The 9,948-nt window shown below is 45.5% G+C and overlaps 1 non-coding gene across 1 annotated transcript; it reads left to right on the plus strand.

The window, feature by feature from the left end:
• Window positions 1-9,398: 9,398 nt before the first annotated feature.
• Window positions 9,399-9,470, plus strand: trnah-gug (transfer RNA histidin (anticodon GUG)). The gene has a single exon. It is a non-coding gene; the product is annotated as a tRNA-His (tRNA).
• Window positions 9,471-9,948: the final 478 nt, after the last annotated feature.

Raw genomic sequence — 9,948 nt, forward strand, 5'->3', positions numbered from 1 at the left:
TAGATTACATTACTTACAGTGTGGAAACAGGCCTTTCGGCCCAACAAGTCCACACCGCTCCACCGAAGCGCAACCCACCCATACCCCTACATCTACCCCTTACCTAACGGGTAACGTTCACCTGACCTGCACATTGTTGGACTGTGGGAGGAAACTGGAGCACCCGGAGAAAACCCTCGCAGACCCCGACGGGGAAAACGTGCAAACTCCACACAGTTAGTTGCCTAAGGCGGGAATTGAACCCGGGTCTCTGGCGCTGCGAGGCAGCAGTGCTAACCACTGTGCCACCGTGCCGCCCATATTTCTCGTGGATGAGAAATTTCCAGAGCGGAATCGAATCCACACCATTGTGTTTCTGCTTTCACCAGAATTATAATGACAGCAAATTCCAATAAATGGCCATGCTGGTCAGAATGAATAGCTCTCATTGATAAATTCTGAGTCTGAACTGTGTCAGAATCAAACAGAGAACAAGACTTTTACGTCATATTCTCACCTTCATTTGACTCATAATTTCTTCAGTCACGTTCTCTCTCACGTGAAGAAGCAGCCATGGAGAGGGAAATAAATGCGATGTTGTGGCCCAATGGCCTTTCTGATATGGCTGAACCTGAATTGGATTAAACCGCAAGAAACGCTGTTTGTTCGTTTCATTTTAATTTTGTGGAAGCGTGACAATGTTCATTGTAATATCGGAAGTGAATTAGATTTATCTCATTGGAACGATTAATGTTGTATTCAAATTTGCTCCGACTTTATTTCAGCTTAAGGAGAATACTTCTTAGAAAAGCAAAGGGTTAAAGCACAGTTTTGTTGCTCGTTACTTTGGCAGATTTGACCGAGTATTAAATGGACCAAACATCATGGTGTTTGTCCTCACATCTTGAACGCATGTGATTAAAGCACGAAGTCGATCTCCAAGCAACGAGTCACTTCCTGTTCATTATGTAATATCTTCCCATCGCAATAAAAAAAATCCGCTCAGTTCCATTTACAGTGCTTGAAGTGGAATATTATGCCAAATCTTTCTCAACTTAGAGTTTTTGAATCGAATCTTATTCAGCTGCACATCTTCATGAAATGCCTTTACATTTAAAGTCAACTAAATTATACATTGTTTCCCCGCAACTTCCGACTGACTACACCACACCCTTACTCCTTTACCTCGCCACACGCTGTCTCTCTCCTTGTGAAATTTATTCCTTGTATGTCACCAAATGTGCCTTTTCAAATATTTTGCAAAACAGATTCTCGGAGTGACAGTGATTCTGTTCTCATCATTTCTTTGTCCTTCAAAGGATTTGAATGCCTGACATCTAAAAGTTTAATTACTTGAAAGAGGGAATTTTCCACCCATTTACTCTCTCCAAGCATTTCATAAGCGGAAAAAACCCCACTAAGTCTTCCTTGGTTCAGCGATAACTGTTCTCAATTTTCCAAGAAGACCAGTGAATAAAATCTCATCCTCAGTACACCCCGTCAGCATCTTCTCTAATGGCTTTACACCCCAGTAAACACCAACATTATCCTCTCCGATAGAATCACAGAATCCTCCAGTGCAGAAAGGGCATTTCAGTCAATCGAGCCAGTGTCGACTCTCTGAAGGTCATCTCACCCAGACCTCGCTCCCCTCCCTATCCTCGTATATTTCACCTGAGGAAGAGTAAGCTCTCCCCCTTATGAATTCAAATAAACCTGTTCGACTATAAGCTGTCGGCCAGTGACTTCTAAACTTGTCCCCACGTTACCCATGGCTAATTCACCTAACTTACTTAATTCACTCCCTGGACATGAGAGTGCACTTTAACTTTGTCAATCAACCTAACCATTCCACTGAACAGCAGTGCAAATTACTGAGACAATGTTTCATCATAGTGAACAACTGCTGTATCATTTTATAATGGCTTTATACCCTGGTAACAGCCTAATCAAAACAAAAGAACCCAAATTCAACGTATCGAAACGCTACTCTGTCCTTTACAATTTAATTCGTGCTGCGGGAAATGTTTCTGCACTCATATTTGAATGCGTTTATGTTGTTTCTTACTTAGCTTCCTGCTTCTAGTAAATACTTCAATCCAGAACAAGTCTGTGAATGCTTTTCATTCCAACACAGTCACAAGGTGTAGTTTGCAGAAGTCACGTATTTGGCCGTTCTGACACTCTGCCTCCCTGAGAGCTGCATTCCTTCCCCACCTTTATTCAGGCAGCACTCTCCTTCGTGTGATATGCCCTATCGAGAATGGAAGGACAGGTATCAATACCCGCCCTTGGAAATGGACGACAGTTTTAAAACGTTTACACTGTCCCCAGCGGAAAATTGAGCCCTGTGACAGGCGGGGACACTAACCATTATACTACCGAGGACAAGAGTGTCAAAGGAGGCCCTTCAACCAAATGTGGCCACACTTGTCAAAAACAACTGCCTATTGAACTGAATCCCATTTCAGAAAACTTACCCCACAGCCTTATATGTCTTGGCATCAAAAGTTCACATCTGAATATTTATTCAGGTTATAAGTGTTTCTGCCACTCTGAAAAATGCTGACAGTGTATTCCAAATTCCAACCTTCCACTGGCTGATAAAGCTCTTTCGCACATCTTCTCAAAGTCTTCTGTCTTTCGCCTTAAGTTTCTGGCCCCTGCTGATCGATCCGTCCGTCAATGGTAAACTCACCAGATGGCCTCCTTCTTTAGAGACCGCAATTTCCCTCCCCACGTGTTTAAAGATGCCCTCCAACGCATCTCGTCCACATCCCGCAACTCTGCCCTCAAACCCCACCCCTCCAACCGTAACAAGGACAGAACGCCCCTGGTGCTCACCTTCCACCCTACAAACCTTCGCATAAACCAAATCATCCGCCGACATTTCCGCCACCTCCAAAAAGACCCCACCACCAGGGATATATTTCCCTCCCCACCCCTTTCCGCCTTCCGCAAAGACCGTTCTCTCCACGACTACCTGGTCAGGTCCACACCCCCTACGACCCACCCTCCCATTCTGGCACTTTCCCCTGCCACCGCAGGAACTGTAAAACCTGCACCCACACCTCCTCCCTCACTTCTATCCAAGGCCCTAAAGGAGCCTTCCACATCCATCAAAGCTTTACCTACACATCCACTAATATCATTTGTTGTATCCGTTGCTCCCGATGTGGTCTCCTCTACATTGGGGAGACTGGGTGCCTCTTAGCAGAGCGCTTTAGGGAACATCTCCGAGACACCCGCACCAATCAACTAAACTGCCCCGTGGCCCAACATTTCAACTCCCCCTCCCACTCTGCCGAGGACATGGAGGACCTGGGCCTCCTTCACCGCCGCTCCCTCACCACCAGACGCCTGGAGGAAGAACGCCTCATCTTCCGCCTCGGAACACTTCAACCCCAGGGCATCAATGTGGACTTCAACAGCTTCCTCATTTCCCCTTCCCCCACCTCATCCTCGTTTCAAACTTCCAGCTCAGCACACTCTCCTTGACTGGTCCGGACTTGTTGAACCTGCCTGTCTCCTTTTCCACCTATCCACTCCACCTTCTCCTCCTTGACCTATCACCTTCATCTCCTCCCCCACTCACCCATTGTACTCTATGCTACTCTCTCCCCACCCCCACCCTCCGCTAGCTTATCTCGCCATGCTTCAGGCTCACTGCCTTTATTCCTCATGAAGGGCTTTTGCCAGAAACGTCGATTTCGCTGCTCGATGGATGCTGCCTGAACTGCTGTGCTCTTCCAGCACCACTAATCCGGTAAGCTCGTTCAGTCAACCCTGACCATACCCTAACGCAATCATGTCTTGTGTACATCTCCTTTGCACTGCGACAAACACTCCACTCTGTCCTGTCTTTCTTCACAACTGAAACTATTCAGCCCAAACAGTATCCCGGGAAATATCTCCTGCAATTTTCTCAGTGTTATCACATCCCTATTATCATGTGACTTGCAAAACTGCACACAACACACTTGCTTGATCCTAATGAGCATTTGTTTTAAAATTTCTGAATTAGTATGAGGGCGATTCTGGCTAAGCAGAATGTATTACCCATTCCGAATTGCCCAGAGGGCAGTTGAGACTCAACCATATTGCTATGAGTCTGAAGTCACATGCAGACCAGACCGAGTAAAGATAGCAAATTCCATCCCGAAATGACATCAGAAAAACAGATTTTGTTTTCAACAATTGTTAATGGATCTATAGTAGTTATTAGATTCTTCCTTGCACATATTTTTTGAATCCAAATTTGACAATCATGGCATGGTGGGATTCAAGCCCGAGTACCCAGACTATTACCTCGGTCTCTGGATTATCAATCCTATGAAATTATCACAAGACCAACGCAGAAAGTCATAAAAGCTGATCTTTTCCAATAAAATGCCTTTTCACCCAAACTGCCCTGGGTATTTTCCATGAGCCTGACGCTACAATTGTCTCTGGCCTATGTCAGCAAAAGCTGTTCCATGGGGATTGATTTCACAACCGCGGTATCCAAATGGATCAATGTGTTTGAAGGTCCCGATGGTGGGATTGGGGCACGTTCACCCAACAACAGTGACCGCAGCAGCAGCACAGACAGAACAGTATGAATGTGAAAGAGAGTGATAGATTGTGCATTGCCTCAGAGAAATGGGAGGAGGGACGGAAAGGAGGTTTAACGATCGTGGGAAGGAGAGGAATCTCCGACAACGGGTGTGTTTGAATCCTGATATATGAAACGCAGAGATGTAAGAGAGCGGAATTTGAAGGTAAAGCAATTAATTTCTTAGCATTTGTCACAAAAAGGACAACGGAGAGAATACTTACTGCCGTGATTTGGTTTCAAATCGAGGTTGCTGTGGTCACAATGCAAAATACCGACAACCACGATCACACTAACCACAGAACAGGATGCGTGCAGGCAGCAATAAGTATACTAGCAGAGGGAATGTTCGGAAGAACAGCAGATATTCAATATCAGTACCCAGCGAACAGAGACAGACATGTGGGAACTGAGGATGAGCTGAATCTTTCAGTTTGATGTCCTCAGATGCTGTGGAGATCCCTTGAATGAGAATGTTGAAAGACGAGATTGATCAATTTCGACAAAACATCAAAAACTCGGGGGACAGTACAGGATATTGTTGAAACGTATGCTTCAATAGCACTTTAGCTTAACATCGGCACAGCTGCCCAGATCGAACCAGAAATGGGGATGGGAATGTATGCACAGAGTTACTCTCTGACTCCAGTGATGAATTAGGTGAGCGTCCTGTCCTTCTGTGATGGTATAGGGGCGCAAAACATTCCTCGGTTGAGGGTGCTCCTGCTCAAGGGAACGGTTGTCCCCGTTTATACTATCATAGCGATTTCTGGTTCATTTTTCTAAGACAACTGAGTGGCACAAGTGGAGCGTGTTGAGCCCTTAACTTTGCAGTGGTGGGTTTGAAAGATGATTTTTCTGTTTGGATCTGTGTTTCTGACACTGGCGGTGGCAGCTACATTTGCTCGCATCAGCTCAGTATCAGCTTCTTCCACACAGTCAAGACTTCAACCTGGAGAAGGTGGTGTTGGGGTGATATTTTAAACTAGTCATCCTTGGGGGTTGGGACACGGAAACGGTGATGATTACGTTCGACGAATAAAATATGAAATACAAGCATGACCTCAGAAACAGAGATCATGACTTTAATTTCCTGCAATCCCATTCATTCATGACCCTTATGCAGGGGATTCAACCACCTTCACCCTGACCTGCCTACGAGAGACACCAGGACCAGAAAAACATGAGCTGATCCATAATTCAAGAATCTCCACCGCGTGGGGAAGCAGTCTAATCGGCCCTTCCAGTCCACACGGTCCATCTGAAGCGCATCCAAAAAGACCCCAGGGTATTCTCTGTCCCATAAGCCTGCATTTCCTATTGTTGAACCCTGTAACTGGCACATCTTTGGTCTGAGGGAGAAATAAATGCGCAAACACACAGAGAATGTGTAGACTGCCCACAGACAGACACTCGAGGCTGGGATCACACCCGGGTTTGTGGTGTAGCCAGACAGCAACGAACGAGGGGCGAAGAATAAATGTTGTTCAGACCAGTCAAACTCACACTCTGTGGGTGAATGAGGAAGAATGAAAAGACATTCACAACATGGAATGTTTGTATCTGTGTGGACACAATTTGAAAGGATCGTTCACCCTGTGTAGAAAAAAGGACACTGATACCACAGAGAAAGCAGGGCAATGTGGGAACTTTTGGAAGGGAATCGATTAACCGCAGAAATGGAAACTCATTTAATCAGGAACACTGGGGAGAGACCGTTCACCAGTCCCGTGTATGGGAAGGAATCACTGAGCAAATCAACCTCCGGAGACTCCAGCAGGATGACATATCCCATCAGGTGTTCCGTTATGCTGTCAATGCTGCTGTTAATCCCAACCAGCTGCCTGTTCCATAGCGTCAGTCAGAGTCATACAACATGAAACAGGCCCGTCAGTCCAAACGATCCATGCTGAACATACTGCCAAACTAACCCATTCCCGTCTGCTTCCTCCTGTACCGGCTGAGTGGTGATAATGCCCTTGTAGTTTTATGACTGTGTTGTTAATCCAAACCCCAGGTAATATTTTGGGGACAAAGGGTTCAGGTCCTGGCATGACAGATAGTGGAGTTTGAATTCAATAAGCACCTGGAATTGAAGAGTCTCGTGGTGACCTGAATCAGTTTTGTGGAAAACCCCATCTGATTCCCTCATGCCAGTTCGGGAAGCGACCTGCCATATTCATCTGCTCTGTCCCACATGAGACTCCAGAGGGATAATACCGTGGTTGACTCTTAAATGCCCTCTGGGAAATAACTGATGCACTAGGCATGAATAAATTTATTTTAAATATCCCTCTTTCCCATTCATGTTTGGAATTAATTGCCCATTAAATGTTGCAAACATACCCTCATCCATCACTTCCTCAGCAAGTTAATTACACACGTAAAACACCGTCCCTAAAAAATGCCTTATGTCTTTTTTTAAAAAAACTCTCTCTTTTCATCTTAAACATATGTCCTCTCGTCTTGAAATCCCCCTCCTGGGAAAAGGCTGCTATCGTTAACTCTAAACTTCCTTCTCAATAATTCATAAACTTCTGTAAGGTCGCCGGTCAAAACCCTAACCTAGAGTGAAAACAGTCTCAACTAGGAGAAAGTGAGAACGGCAAATGAGAGAACAGAGTCGAGAGTGTTATGATGAGAAAGCACAGCAGATCAGGCAGCATTTGAGGAGCAGGAGAATCGACGTTTCGGGGAAGAGCCTGGTGAAGGACACTTGCGCGAAAAAAAAAATGATTCTCCTGCTCCTGGGATGCTGCCTTACCTGTTGTGGTTTTCCAGCACCTGATCTCGAATCTGAAAATACTCTCAGCCTATCCAGCCTTTCATTATAACTCAAACATTCCACAGGCAACAAGTGTGTATACCTTTTGTGAACCTACGCCAGCTGAATAATATCATTCCTACAACTGGGCGACCAGAACTGGACATAATATTCCAGAAGAGGCCTCATCAATGTCCTGCTAAACTTCAACATAACGTCCCAACTGCTATACACAAAGGACTGAGCAATGAAGGGAAGTGTGTTAAATGCCTTTAAACCATCTTGTCTGTAAGTGATGCAAATTACAAGGAATTATGTACCTGCACACTGAGCTTCCGTGTTCTCCAATATTTGCAAAGCCATACTCTTTATGTTGTACCAAAATGCAATACCTGCCATTTATCCAGATTGAACTCAATGCTACATTTTTCAGTCCAACGACTCATTGGATGAAGATCCTTTTGAAACTTAGATAATCTTCTCCACTGTCTATAATTCTGGTGTCGCCTGCAAACCTACTAAGCATGCCTGCTGTGAGTTCCACTGTTTTCTCATATAGATCAATGATTCATATTTACTTGTAGTGGCCGTGATTTAGCAGTGTGCAGATCATAAAACAGTTTGTCATGAAATTAACCATGATGAAGATAGCCGCAGACTGCAGGGAGATATCAAACAATTTGAAATAAAAATGGTGAAAGCAATTCATTCCAGGGAATTGGGTGATAATGAAGCAAAATTAAACTTCAAACCAGCTGCCCACGCTCCAGCTGTGGCACTCAGCTGTCTCCGCATGATGCACTGTAGATTGCTGTTATTATAAACGGGAACACATATTCCCTGCTGCCCCGCCTTTGAACAGAAGCACACCCAACCTCGGAATTGCTTGCGCCTCTAAACCATCATAGAAACACCATGCATTCTCCGGTTGCATCACTTGAGCCGTCGATTATCTCTGCGACCTCATTCCCATCCCGATTTCAAGTTGCATCTTCTCGACTGCGCCACTCAGTCCCTCTGATTCTGGGGCTAGGAACTGGGACTATGTGGCACCACTGGTTACTGGCTTGTGTCGGGAAACTCGTGAAGTAGCCGATGTTAAACTGCATTGCTATTGAAGTATACATTTCAACAACAGCTTGGTAACAACAATGACTGCAGATGCTGGAAACCAGATTCTGGATTAGTGGTGCTGGAAGAGCACAGCAGTTCAGGCAGCATCCGAGGAGCAGTAAAATCAACGTTTCGGGCAAAAGCTTTTCATCAAGAATACAAGCAGAGAGCCTGAAGAGTGGATAGATAAGTGAGAGGAGGGTGGGGGTGGGGGAAAAGAAGCATAGAATACAATCATTAAGTGGTGGAGGGGATGAAGGTGATAGGCCGGGAAGAAGGGTGGAATGGATAGGTGGAATAGAATATAGCAGGTAGGACAAGTCAGGACAAGTCATGGGGACAGTGCTGAGCTGGAAGTTTGGAAATGGGGTGAGGTGAGGGAAGGGGAAAGCAGGAAACTGTTGAAGTCCACATTGATGCCCTGGGGTTGAAGTGTTCCGAGGCGGAAGATGAGGCGTTCTTCCTCCAGGTGTCTGGTGGTGAAGGAGCGGCGGTGAAGGAGGCCCAGGACCTCCATGTCTTGGGCAGAGTGGGAGGGGGATTTGAAATGTTGGGCCACGGGGCGGTGTGGTTGATTGGTGCGGGTGTCCCGGAGATGTTCCCTTAAGCGCTCTGGTAAGAGGCGCCCAGTCTCCCCAATGTACAGGAGACTGCACCGGTAGCAACGGATACAATAAATGATATTGGTGGATGCGCAGGTAACAATAGCTGCACTGTCCCCGGAGTCTTTGATGTTTTGGAGAAATCGATTTATCTCAGCCTTCAACACATTAATGATGGAATCACCACAGCCACTGGGGGAACCGATGTTAAACGGTCAGCCCATTCTGAGTTCCCACATATCTGCCACTGTTCGCTCAGCAGTGATATTGTGTATTTCTTGCTCTGCCTAACATTTCTTATGATATTTTACTTATTACATATGCTTAGCATGTTCGTCTGTGGTTTGCCGTGATCGTATAGTGGTTAGTACTCTGTGTTGTGGCCGCAGCAACCTCGGTTCGAATCCGAGTCACGGCAGTAATTGCTTTATGTGTCCAAGTCTTTTGTGAAACACAAAGGAATCAGTTGTTTTAAAGTTTTGATTTTCTCCATGGTGATTTTTTTTTCCTTCAAGCTCTGCTCGCCCACATCTCTGTGTTTCATATGTCAGAATTCAAATCCACCTGTTCTCAGAGATTTCTTCCCTCCTACAATCACTAACCGAACTTTCCATCCCATAACCCCCATTTCATTAATTTGGAGATGTCGGTGTTGGACTATGGAGTACAAAGTTAAAAATGACCCAACACCAGGTTATGGTCTTACAGGGTTAATTGAAGCACTAGCTTTCGGAGCGCAGCTCTTTCATCATGTGTTTGTGGAGTCATTTCCTATTTCACTCAGGCATTGCAGAATCTAACACTGACTCTCACATTGATACCGATCAGTCTGTGTGGCTGCGGTCATTATTGCTGGGTGAACGTGCCCGAACCCCACCATCGGGACCTGCAGACCA

Source organism: Chiloscyllium punctatum, chromosome 13 (assembly GCF_047496795.1).
Source record: "Chiloscyllium punctatum isolate Juve2018m chromosome 13, sChiPun1.3, whole genome shotgun sequence".
In the NCBI taxonomy this organism is placed as follows: Eukaryota; Metazoa; Chordata; class Chondrichthyes; order Orectolobiformes; family Hemiscylliidae; genus Chiloscyllium; species Chiloscyllium punctatum.